Raw genomic sequence first — 7,854 nt, 5'->3', positions numbered from 1 at the left:
CTTTTACAGATTGATTTTGTAATTGCAGACTGATCTTAGCATTTTGCTAAATCTTTGTATATGAGTACTGCTTTGCCCAAGAAGTAGAGGGTAGACCTTGAAAGCTTTTCCTAAAAAGTATCATGTACAGGTACTTAACTGGGGGCTTTTGGATGACATATTTCTACTATAAAACCTTAATGTCTGGCAGAGGCGTAACTAGAACCTTCAGGGCCCTGATGCAAGAAACCATGAAGGGCCCCCCAGACCCCTGGCCGGGGCCCTTACCTTCGAGCCCAGGGCTCTTCCCACTAATCCTGGGGCTCTTTACACTCGTTGCATGGCCTTTTATTACGGTCCCGCAGCAGGATTCTTTCACAGGTTCTGCAGTGGGCCCCCTTCCTGCAATCTTGTGGGCCCCCTTCCTGCAATCTTGGGGCCTCCCCACAGTGGTGCAATGCCAGGGTCCGGTCGCAAGTGTGACCTTTGCGATCCTGGAAGTTCACCCACTGGTTTGCTACCGGGCCCCCTGGAGCATGGGGCCCGGTAGCGATTGCAACCCCTACATCCCCTGTAGTTACGCCCCTGATGTCTGGTGATAATATCTGACTCTTCAGCTTTGCCACATTGGATAAGTTTCCTTTGAGGCAGGGGAGATTGGACTACCATGTTTTGCACATTGATAGAGGCAGCATTACCCCAATATTTTAACTTTTTGTCAATACACTGCACATCGACTGCACAGTCTGTGGTCTATTGGTTACAATCTTTTCGATTTGCTTTCAAAAAAGTAATATTTAAAAAAAATCTATCCTTAACCACTAAGGCCCCGTTCACATAGCAGCGACGCTACTTCCCGGGGCGACCTCCGAGGTCGCGGCACGCTGCTCGCCCCGCGACCTCGGAGCGGCCGGCACGGACTTCATAACATTGAAGTCTATGACGGTCTCTCCCGGTCGCCCCAAAGAAGCTCCGGACCCTTTTTCTAAGTCGGAGCGACTTGTGTCGCTCCTATTAGAACGGGTCCGCAGCTTCCCTATGGAAGGCGACCTACGGCGACCTGTGAGGCGACCAGGTCGCCTCACAGGTCGCCCCAGTGTGAACGGGGACTTAAGCCCCAGGCCTATTTCTGACACTTTTTGTTTACAAATTAAAATCAGTATTTTTTCCTAGAAAACTACTTAGAACCCCCAAACATTATATATATATTTTTTTTAGCAAAGACTCTGGAGAATAAAATGGCGGTCATTGCAATATTTTTTGTCACGCAGTATTTGCGCAGCGGTCTTTAAAACGCCATTTTTTTGGAAAAATTACGCAAAATCCCATTTCACTGCATAAAAAAAAAAAATAAAATGTAAAGTTAGCCCATTTTTTTTGTATATTGTGAAAGATGATGTCACGCCGAGTAAATAGATACCCAACATGTTACGGTTTAAAATTGCGCACACCCATGGAATGGCGACAAACTACAGTCAATAGAAATCTCAGTTGCCGACGCTTTAATATTTTTTAACGGCTACTAGTTTAGAGTTGAAGTGTAGCTCTTTTTTTCTAATTATTGCTCACGCTCTGGCGATCATGGCAATACCTTACATGTGTGGTTTGAGCAGTGATGTCATTCATGGCTCGACTTCTATATACGTTTTCTTTCGTGCGTGAGCTAACGGGGGCGGACAACATTTTTTTTTTTTTCCTATATATTTTATTTTTATTTTTTAACTGTATCACAGGTTTTTTAAAAAAAAAAATTGGATCACTTTTATTGCTGTCACAAGCAATGTAAACATCCCTTGTGACAGCAATATGCAGTGACAGGTGCTCTTTATGGAGGGATCGAGGGTCTAAAACCCTAGACCCTAGACCCCTCCACTACACTTCCATGCATTCAAAACGCCAAAAACTGCATTTTTGAATACACTCGTTTTTTTTAATCTGCCGCCTTTAGCAGCAGAGTAACCCGGACGTGACGTCATGGACGCCACCTCTGGGTTACGTCATCGGAGACCCGATCGAAGCCACATCCGGCTTAGATCGGGACTCCATCCAGCGGGCAGACATGCCGGCTGGGTGCTCGGGTCTACCGGTGGGACAGGAGACCGCGGGGTAACGATCGAGCGGCTCCCGAGCCATTACCGCCGGAAAGCCGACCACCAGCTCTAAACAACGGTACCGGGATGATGCCTCTATGCAGAACACACTTTACCTAAAAAAACTTCTACCTTTACAACTACTTTAAAAAGTTTATTTAAATTTTCGAGATCAAATTTGAGAAACCTCTTATGTATACACAATATATATATATTTTTTATTTTGTTTAGTTGATTCTTTGGAGCAGATTTATACATAGGACGCTATGGGAAGTTTCTATTGCTTTGAAAAGATGGCAATGTGGAGATTGGGGGACAAATTCAGGGACAGTTGTTCTATGTGCATTAGCATACAATGCACCACTCAAGCATGATATCTTTAACCATTTGTCAGGACAGACAGTAGGCACATCATGCTTACAAGGGATAATTAAATCTGTCAGTACAGTACAGATAAGGTTAATTATGACAAACACAACTCACCAGTCCCCTCATAAACATTACAGAGGAAGGAAAGATTTTCAGTCCTGGAGCTTTCAGAAAAGAGCATGTAAAAAGCAGCAATTTCTAATTTTTTTTTTTTAAAGTATGCTATGTGAATAAGAACATATGGAAAATATAAATTTGGATGCAATATGGCTACAAAAGTGGAAATACACTTTAAGGCTTTCTTCGGTAAAGACAGAACCTAACCTAAGCAAACAAGTTTAATGATTGCTGTGGGAGTTTAATTTTAAAAAAGCAAGACCATGGAATATTATAATAAAAAAAAGGTAAAAGGTGACAAATGGTACAAACAGTGACACTATGTAATTGGTTTGTGGTCAATGTAAAACCAGTTTGCAAGGAGTTCTGACACTTCAGTCAGCGCTCTCAAACATTAAGCGGGAGCCAATCGGCAGATCTTTTTAGCTCTGGACCCCTCGACAGAAGGCGGCTTCTGTCGGACAGGCTGCCATACACACGGCAAAATATCGGGCGGTTTCTATTGAACTGGTTGATGCCGTCCGACATTCGGCCTTGTGTACTAGGCTCAAACTGCAGCACATAGAAGTGCCAGCCACATAGGAAATAATAGGATATCTTTTTAAAATGCTAAAATGACAAGTGTGAAAAGACCCTTTTCACAAAAAAAAAAAAAAAAAAGGGGGGGGGGGACTAGCTCACTACACCCTCCTCACACCCTGATTCTGCTGCACTTATCTCCTTTGTTAAATATCTGGCACCTGAAAAATACAGTACACAGCTTGGGGTCATAATGCTCAATATAGTGAGTGGGCAATGGCTAGTGCTGGCACATGATCATGCTGACCAATGAGAATCTCTCTGATCCCTCTTTGTTCCAGGACTGCATCCTGGAAGAATGTAGGGTGCAGAAGGTGTGGCTTTTTAAATGCCTAGACAACTACAATACCTAGTGTGGGCAGTGAAATATAATCATCAAAGGAGGTGAGTGCAGCGGGACTGGAGGTGTATAGAGGGTGTTGTCAGTTAGTTAACCTTTTCATGTTTTGGGAACAGGTGAACTAACCCTTTAAAAAAGAAGTGTGGGTTTTTAAATAAAATAAGCATACATACTCACCTAAGTGGGAGCAGCATCGGTCTGATGCTGCATCTGTCCCCCTCCATCTCTAAAATTGAGAAATGAGTGACCAAAGACCACTGATCGCTCGGTTTTCGGTCTTTGGAGAGCAGAGAGATGGCAACTATTAGTCACAGGCTCTGTGCTCTCTCCTTTCAGCGCTCATTGCAGTTGGGGCAGAAGCAGCTGGCTCAAGCTCTCAGCGCTATGAGAGGCTGAGCCAGCCACCCCTCAAGCATCTGGGTGGATCCCGACTTTAACAAGTCCCAGAGTCTGGACTGACTAAGTGGCATCAGTCAACAAGGGTCACAGGAGTGCAGAAGTCGGGCCAAAAGAGCTTTTTGCCCCACTTCTCTTTAAAAGTTAGCTTTTCCTTCTACAATATTATCAAAATCCTAAAGCACATTAGTGTAGCATGCAAATCACAAATGGGGAGACTGGATTATGTGGTAAACTGTTCTATGAACGTTTTGTTTATATGCTATAGCTTGGCTATTCTTTCTCACAGTCAAACCTCATCTGTCAAACTTGGCCTCAATATCTATAATGTTAGGTAGATGTATCTGTGCATAGTGCAAAGGAAAATATACTATTATCTTAAGGTGTACCTAAACCAAGAACAAAAATAATTATATTGTAGCTTACCATTCCATAGATGTGTTGGCTGCATTCATTTTCGTTTTTTAGCGAGGAAAGAGGAGAGAGGATGAAGTCCAAATCACAAGGATAACCTGGGTTGACCACATTGTCCTTCATACATTACAGTTGACAGGACATTTGCAGTATAACAGTGTAACAGCATATCTCTGATGCTCCAACAGCATCTGTCTCGAGGGATAGTATGCAGCCTAGAAGGTATGTGCCCAAACAGGGAGTTTTCTAGGAAGGATAGCGTGTCTCTGCTCTTTCGCTTCTCGTCTGGAACGTTTCCCTACCTCTAATACTGTCCCTGTCAGATAGTTGACCTGTCCCTTCACTACCCACATGCGAAATATGCACCTAGCCTGGGAGCCAGGGTCTTAAATAAACTTTGCCTGGCCCAACATGGCCACTAGAGTTATATGGGACCACAGCATCTAACCAGATAGCTTCCCCAGTGAAACCAGAGGAGAACCTTGTTCCCCTTGACTTCCTCTCCCTCTGCAATGTTGCTCTGGTTGAGTGCCATCTGCAGTTGAGAAAGCAGACTGCACCTGTCTACAACTAATGCAAAAAAAGTAAAAAAGTAAAAAAAAGAAAACGAATGCAGCTACTAGGACCGGTAAGCTGTAATATATTACATTTTGTTTTTTGAGTTTATAACCTCAGTCACTAAAATCACATATAAGCTTTAACATGTTAAAGTGGTATTAAACCCAAAAGCAAACATTTTATACACTGCAGCTTATCAATTCTTAGATGTGATGGCTACCTCAATGAGTGTCATGTGGCTTTGCAGTTCAGTGGGGCTGCCCTGCAACTGCCCCATGCGATATGGTAGTACAGAAATTATTGCGTTTAATAATGGGGTCAGCAGCTGATTAGGGATGGGCTCAGGCATGTTCAGATTGTAGTCCCAACCCACCTGAGCAATCCCACCAGGAAGCCCACAATGCACGCCACCAATCATAGGCAGTGAGGCATTTCCCAGCCCGAAGCTGCACATACATAGGCTGCCTATAATGGGCGGAATTGCTCAGGTGGGTTGGGACTACAATCCGAATACACCTAAGCTCATCCCTAGAGCTGACATATTACCTCCTCGCTGCCTGGCAAACCTCTGAAAAGTGATCCAAGCTTAAATCGCTTTTCAGAATAGTGGCAGTCATTGCTGCACATATGAATGAGCCATTAATCCCTTCTGTTCCTTTCAGCTGCCAAAAAGCTATATAAACTAGTTAGGCTATTAGTTGTAGCTTACACAAAAATAAACACTGTTCCCATGGCAGCACTGGAAGGGAGCATTTACACCTGTGTCAGTCTGTGAAATGTGATCTGTGGTGAATCACTTTTCACAGAGCGGTGCAGGCAGGGCTGACAGGCATTCAGAAGGCAATACTGCCTCCTCCTGAATGTTTTTTTTCATTGACAGCCATAAGGCTTTTAATGTGATTACAGTTGCAGCATGGCCCTATTTACTTGAACATGTTGCGTTGTCTTATCCCCATAGTTAAAGTAAAACTTAAGCCTCGTACATACGCAACGATTATTGGCCGACCGATCGTCCGACTTTTGTCCAAGTTGTGTTTTGTTGGTTGGAATGTGCCTAGACTGCACACGAATTTTCTCGGCCAACAAAATTCTACTTCAGAAGTGATGTCATGTGCTGGTTTGTTTTCTTTGTTTTTTCTTCACTGAGCATGCCCAGACTTGCTCATCAGATTTTTCCCTGTCGAAATCTGTACTGACTGCACGAAAATCGGCCGTTGTGTTGACGGCCAACAAAAATTTTATAGTCTGCACACCAGATTTTTTTCGGCCGAAAAGTCGGAGTTGGTTGTCGGAAGCATCATACTAACAAGCCGAAAATCGGCAGATCGGACGTTGGCCGAAAATTCCCTGCCAATTTTCGATGCGTATGTACGAGGCTTAAGGGATCTGGATGAAAATAAACCCTAAATGGCAAGCAAGCAAAAAGGCAGAGGTAGAGGCAGAGGCAGCGGTGCTAGGAATGGAGTTAGTAGGGAGCAATTAACTCTACAAGCAGGTCCTGTACAACAAAACAATGCTAGGGCCACACATAAAAAAATCAACACATATCTGCATTTCTGTGGCCAATCCAGCCACAGCAAACAGAAGAGGCAATTGACCAGCTCATACAAACAAAGAAAACCAAACAGTGCAAATATCACATCATCAAAACTAAATTGTGCATAGATTAGGTGCAGACATTATGAAGTCCATGCAAAAGTCCATATGTAACAATCGCAAATAGATGCAAGGACCCCCTGAACGATCTTCCACTGCCTGATCCTGCATTGGTGGACAGGCCAATGCTAGTCCAGAACTCGGCGTGGAAAGGTGACACCTGTACAGAGTCCTGGATTAGCATTGGGCTGTCCACCTGTGCAGGTTCAGGCAGTGGAAGATCGTCCAGGGGTCCTAGCATCAATTTGCAATTGGTACATATGAACTGGTACATATGGAAATGGGGGGGGGGGGTGGTTACCTGTTCCCATGTATCGTTTAAATGTTCTTACCATTAAGCCCCCATTCACACTGGGGCGACGCTACTTCGCACCGCGACCTCCGAGGTCGCGGTGCGAGCAGCGCGCCGCTACCTCGGAGCGGCCGCCACGGACTTCGTAACATTGAAGTCTATGGCGGTCGCCTCCTGGTCGCCCCAAAGAAGCTCCGAACCCTTTTTCTGAGTCGGAGCGACTTGTGTCGCTCCTATCAGAACGGGTCCGCAGCTTCCCTATGGGAGGCGACCTGTGAGGCGACCAGGTCGCCTCACAGGTCGCCCCAGTGTAAACGGGGGCTAACAGTCCTTCTATTTGTAATAAAAAATACAATTTTAAAAAGCAAGTTTTGTTTATTTACTGAATAAGCTGTAGTTTTATGTTAAACATAATATTTATATATATACTGCATTTCACCTTCCCAGTGTAACTACATGACTTTCAATTTGTAAAACTACTCCACACTGAATTTTTTTTTTTTTTTTCCAAAATTTCCTTTTTTTTTTCCCAATTTCCAATATTTTTTATATTCCATGGTCTAAAGGGTAACTCCACTTTCATTGGGGAAAAAAATAGCAAATAAAGAAAAAAATAATATAGCGTATGCAATTGTGACACAAGTCATATTGTAATTGAATGGTATTAAAAACTAGCTTTCCTTTTCAATCTACAGCTGTTGTAATTTTCTGAAAATGCAATGCAATATGGCTACCTGAAGGAGTTCTGTATACAGAATGCATACTGACCAGAGTTGTATAAAGTACTCAAAACCCATACTTGAGTAAAAGTACAAGTGCTCGATCAAAAAGTGATTTGAGTAGAAGTACTAAAGTATTCAACATTTTTTGTACTTAAGTATTGCAAGTAGTTTTTTTAAAAAAATTTGCTACTCAAATTTTGCTACTCAAGTACTGAAAGTAAAAGTACCAGTAGTTTTGAAAAAAAAATTGCTACTCAAGTACTAAAAGTAAAAGTACTGTGTTATGTAGTTATTAAAGAAAGAAGTCAAAAGTTTGAACATCATATTGTTTTTTATTATTTC

The sequence above is a fragment of the Pelophylax lessonae genome (assembly GCF_965119305.1).
Source record: "Pelophylax lessonae genome assembly, chromosome: 1".
Lineage (NCBI taxonomy): Eukaryota > Metazoa > Chordata > Amphibia > Anura > Ranidae > Pelophylax > Pelophylax lessonae.
This window is presented reverse-complemented; position numbering follows the sequence as displayed.